This window comes from Silene latifolia, chromosome 2 (genome assembly GCF_048544455.1).
Source record: "Silene latifolia isolate original U9 population chromosome 2, ASM4854445v1, whole genome shotgun sequence".
In the NCBI taxonomy this organism is placed as follows: Eukaryota; Viridiplantae; Streptophyta; class Magnoliopsida; order Caryophyllales; family Caryophyllaceae; genus Silene; species Silene latifolia.
This window is the reverse complement of record NC_133527.1, coordinates 125086427-125092195: the sequence shown is the minus strand read 5'-3', so window position 1 is coordinate 125092195 and position 5769 is coordinate 125086427. Positions and strand designations below refer to the sequence as shown.

Genomic DNA, 5769 nt, shown 5'->3' with positions numbered 1-5769 from the left:
ATTATCACCGCTTTATCGTTTAATCTTGAGCAAGAAGTTGGAATGATTTATTAATTTGGTTCCCTTAGTTACTAGCTTGGCTTATAACTCTGTTTTTACCAAATTCGTCTTAGTCCCTGCTTACCCATAGCCTAACATATCCAAATTGTACCCTCGGCATGTGTCAATGGTCTTTAATGGTTGGAATGCATATGTACGGTTGTACAGATTATTTTCATATTAGACTGCAGGCATGTTTTTATAGGTCGTAGTTAGGTGAGAGTCTTTACAAATATTACTTTTTTCTATCATTACATATATTCACCTGTATTTATTGAGTGATTTGAGCGACCCGTGAGAGTCCAATATGATAACTCTCTATATTTTAATGTTCAGCAATTTTTAAAGACTACATAACTCGTTTGCATGATTCATATTACTAATAGATTGTTGATTTTTAGCATTAAACTGGTTTAGGCTTTGCAGTTTGCATTTAGCTCTGAAAATGAACGCGTTCCATTAGGCTTTAAGATCGAGTCTAGTTCTTACTTGGGGACAAGCAAGGGTTTGGTTTGGGGAAGTTTGATGCGTGTCCTAAATAAGATGTTTTACACCTATTTTACACGCATTTCAGAGCTCAATTATGTAGTTTATGCTACTATTTTCCCTATTTCCGTCTACTTTCGTGTTTTTGTGTAATATTGCAGAAATGGGAACAATGCAGCGGAAAATGAGCTGAATCCGTCCCCGAGTACTAGGCATAGGACCTGACGTGAAGTAAAGACTCGGGAAGCGAACTTGGTGCGCGTATCGAGGCCTGAAACACAAATTTACGAGGCTTTTGGAGCAAAGTACTGTTGAAGCGATCGATCGATCGATGCCCTTAGTCGATCGATCGACGAGCACGATTCCTAAATCAAATCGAAGCTCTTGTTCAGTGAAGCTTGGTCGATCGTTGGTCCTAGTGGTCGATCGACCACCACAAATGACTCGACGCAAATTAAAGACGAGAGTTAGAAGCCCAATTGTAATTAGGTTTTTAGGAATAAGAGTCACGCTATACTCCTATATGACGTGAACCTATGTTTCAGAACAAATATCGAATTTTGGAGGCTTCAATATCGAGTTTTTAGCATCAGATTTCATAGATTAGAATTTAGTTAATAAACATTCAATACAATTAGCTTTATTTTCGTCAATAAAGTTCGTGCTTTCGGATTCTTCTTCCTGCTTCCATTCAGTAATTCTGATTCCTTGATTTTATTTTGCTTTTATTCATTCATAGATTAGGATTGCATAGAGTAGTTTCCCAAGGCCTTATTTCATTTATGCATCTTATTTGCTTAGTTTATTTAATCATGCATCCAATTTCGTTAATTGTTAATTTCATTGTTGTTATAAATTCTATCATGAGTTGTTAAACCCTTCGTGCTAAGATGTAGGGGGCCTTTAGTGTCGGTGATGTGACCATAATTAGAGCATATTTAGTCCCCGAATTATCCTTGTTCCCATGCTTTTTAGTGCATATTTGGGTCATTTATTTTCTTTAGTCCTTTGTCTTGCATATTCTTTGAAGTTTTGTTTCCTTGGTAGGAAAGGAGTGCAAACCTTGCATTTTCATGGCAAAATGAAGCTAAATTGATTGAATTCAATGACCAAGCATCAAAGAGAAGACAAGATTAGAAGGCCTTTGTACATACTATAGTAGATGGGCAATGATGATAAAAGATCCTTGCATCCCCGAGGAAATTCTCAAGGATTCTATGAAGAAAAAGGAAGAAAAGAAGAAAGAAACTAGCTGTAAGACAATCCGAGCGGATTGTCCACATGACGCCCGTCCAAGAGGTACAATCCGAGCGTCTTCCCCCAGTGGACGCCCATCCAAAACACCCAGAATCCGCCTGACTTCACCAGTTGGACGCCCGTCCAGAATCACCAGAATCCGCCCGTCCCGTGCCCTGGACGCCCGGATTGTCTGTCAGCCATTTCGTCTTCTATAAGCTTCAAGGAAGGATGCGCATATTTTTCTAAGACCGGCGAAAAGGAGACCGGAGTCTCCCTTGAGACCGGCGATTCCTCAAGGACTTAATCGTCATTTAAGCCCTTAGTAAACCCTAATTTATGTAACTAATCCCCACTATAAATACCCCATTAGGCTAATTAGAATAGCATGTTCTTCTTAGCAATCTTTAGTGTAGTTAATATCAATCAAATCTCTCTTTAATCTTGTAATCAACATTTAATCAAGTCTTAATACAAGTTTCATTTCCTTAATCTCTCTCTTGTTCATCCTTTGTTTCGGGTAATTGAAGATTATTTGGGTTATTATTGGGAGATGGACAACCTTCCAATCAATCATCAAGTACTTCTATTATTCTTTGCTTTATTATTGGAATCATTAGTAGGTATAATTCTCTTAATCCCTTTTTAATTATTGTTAATTATCTTCATTTATTCATCATGTTTTAATTTGTTGGTGTGATTGACAATCTTGCTAGCATATTCAACATGATAATGAGTGAGTAGTTTCCTTAGCTAGGGTTAATGGGTAATTAGGGGAAACCAACATGGGGGATGATTCATGCTTAAATTAATGTGTTTTCATAGTTTATTTGCTTGCTTGTTGTGATCTCAACTTATGCACATGTTATGTTTGATGAAATGTGAGCCTATGAATCCTTGCATTTTTTACCCATCACCTATCTTTTCAATGAGACTTGTAAGACATAAACAACCTCAAGTCTCATTAGACCACGCATATAGTTGAGTAGGGAGGATTAAGTCGACTTGTAGGTGTTGTACAATCTAATTGATTCGGCTCCGGGACCCAAACTTTCCTAGGATTGTAAGACATAAACCAACTCGATCCATCACAATAATAATTGCTTGCTTATAATTTGAGAATATGTTTGTATGATCAATTCTCAAGAATCCCCTATGACCCCCTGACACCCTAGTGCCTTTTATCAATTGTTTACATCCCTTTTTAATCATCTTGCTTGTTTACTTTCATTGTTATTTAGTTTAGTGATCTTCTACTTCAAACCCCAAATTGTGACACCCTTAGACACCACTAGTTGCAATTGAAAATCTCATCTCAATTCCCGTCCCTTGGGATCCGACCTTTACTTGCCTCTTTACTAATTGTAGAGTTGTTGGTAGAGTTATAAATTGTGTTTTGGTCTAGGTTCTCCTAACGACAAGTACCGAAAACTAAACCTCCAAGTGAGTCCGACCAAAAAATGGCGTCGTTGTCGGGGACGGTGTTAACTTGATTTAGATTTTCTTGTATTGTTATTAGTTGTGTCTTTGTTTGCCTTGGGGAAGTAAAACTCCTCAAGGTTTGTTCTAATTATTTTCGAGTTGTTTGATATTTTGCATCTCTAGAAGATCACATGGTAACTTGTTACCCTTTGATCACGAAATTGAAAGGACTTTGACAAACAATAGAAGACTTGCTAGGAGAACTTTGAGAGGTATTGGTGAGGTTGTAGATATTCAACCAAACACTATTGAGTTCATCAACCCTTTTGCAAGAGAAGGTGAGGAGAACCCAACACAAAATCCAACACAAAATCAACCCACAATGCCTAAATTTTCATCACATTCCGTACCCACCGAGGAGAACCTACCTAATAGTACTCCCACACCACAACATTTAACCGGAAATTTTATTGCCAAATCCGCATTTATCCAATTAGTTGAAAGAAGCCAATTCGGGGGGATGCCTAGTGAAGACCCTCACTCTCACATGGAGACTTTTTGCGATTATTGTGATGCGATTTGTCAAACCGGTGTAACTCAAGACCAAATTCGATGGGTCTTATTTCCTTTTTCAATAATTGGCACCGCAAAACAATGGTTGAAAGGCCTTGATAAGGCTACTCCCGGAATTGATTCTTGGAAGAAATTGGCTCTAGCTTTCTACAAAAAGTTCTATCCACCGGAAAAGACTAACATGCTAAGAGCTCAAATTACGGGCTTTAAGCAAAGAGATGAAGAATCTTTGTATGAAGCTTGGGAGCGATTCAAAGGAATTTGTCGCCCATGGACTTAGCGAGTGGTTCTTGGTACAACAATTTTGGAACGGTCTTTATGAAGACTCAAGAAACATTCTCAACATGGGATCAAATGGAATGTTCACCGAAGTTGACGACAATCAAACTTGGAACAAGATTGAAGAAATGGCGGTCCATAATTCACAATATAGTAGACCTCGCAAGGCTACTAGAGGAGGAAAGCATGAAGTGGACTCTATTACTCAATTGGGTGATCAACTTAGTGCTCACATTGATACCATCAATTTGAAATTCGAAAAAGCTATGGCTAGACTTGAAGAAGCCTCAAAATCACCAAAGCATCATGTTAATGCCATGACGACATCTTCATCAATCCCAAGTGGGATATGTGAGAATTGTGGAACTTTGGTACATGACCAAAGTGAATGTAGGGGAACAAATGAACAAGTGAATGCTTTTCAAGCATACAAGAGTGGTACCCCTTATTCAAACTATTACAATGAAAACACCAAATTCCACCCAAATCTCTCATACAAAAGCCAAAATGTTCAAAACCCTCAACCAACATACACCCCACCTCCCATGAGAAACCAAAATCAAAGACCCTTTTACAACCAAAACCAAGGTTACCAAAATCAAACTCCATACAATCAACAAAATGACCAACGTTTTTATGTTCAAAAAGCGGTCCTCCAAATGCAAAAGAATCAACAAGAGTTTTTCACTCAAATGCAAAAGGATAGTCAAGCAAAGGAAATCACCATCAACAACATCCTAGCCCACACAAAAATGTTGGAAATCCAATTAACTCAACTAGAATCTTCAAGCTCACAAAGACAAAAGGGGCAATTACCACCTCAAAGTAATCCCCCAAGACATGAAACGGTTAGTGCCATTCACTTGAGAAGTGGTACGAGGTATGAAGCACCGGAGAAGCAAGTTGAGGATGAAGTTCTGGAAGCTAGTAACAAAGAAGAAATTGTGCAAAACTCCAAGGATAGAGAACCATCAAAAGAAGAAATTTCAAAGAAAAATGAAGACAAGGCCAAGGAGAAGGAGCCCATTGTGATTAGAATTCCTTTTCCGAGTCATCAAGCCAAGCCCAAATTTGATGACCAACTTGGAAAATTTATGGAAATTTTGAAGAATTTGGTAGTCTCAATTCCTTTTACGAAATTAATCAATCACGTGCCGGCCTATGCAAAGTACATAAAAGACATCCTTCAAAGAAGAAGTCGATCCGGAAGCTTGAGACTATCGCATTCACTAAGGTGAGTAGTGCAATACTTCAAGGGAGTTCACCTCCAAAACTTAAAGATCCGGGAAGCTTCTCAATACCGTGTACCATTGGCGACACCACGATCAACAAAGCCTTATGTGATCTAGGGGCTAGTGTGAGTGTTATGCCGTACTCGGTGAGTAAAAGGTTAGGGATGGGAGAGCTTAAATGCACCAATATCACACTCCAAATGGCCGATAGATCGACGAAGACACCATTGGGGATATGGGAAGATGTTCCCGTAAGAGTTGGAAAAATTTTCATCCCGGTGGACTTTGTCATTGTTGACATGGAAGAAGACTCCAATATTCCAATCATTCTAGGAAGACCTTTCTTACACACCGTGGGTGCGGTGATAGATGTGAAGCATGGAGAGCTCACTCTAGAAGTAGGAGATGAGAGCATAACTTTCAATCTTGATAAGACCATGAGAGCTCCCCGTTTGCATGAGCCATGTTTTATGGTTGATCATTATAGCCAGAAGGATGATAG

The 5769-nt window shown here is 38.8% G+C and overlaps 1 non-coding gene across 1 annotated transcript; it reads right to left on the bottom strand.

The window, feature by feature from the left end:
- Positions 1-3937: 3937 nt before the first annotated feature.
- LOC141645254 (small nucleolar RNA R71) lies at positions 3938-4045 on the bottom strand. Its single transcript, XR_012544837.1, has one exon. It is a non-coding gene; the product is annotated as a small nucleolar RNA R71 (small nucleolar RNA).
- Between the last annotated feature and the right edge of the window lie 1724 nt (positions 4046-5769).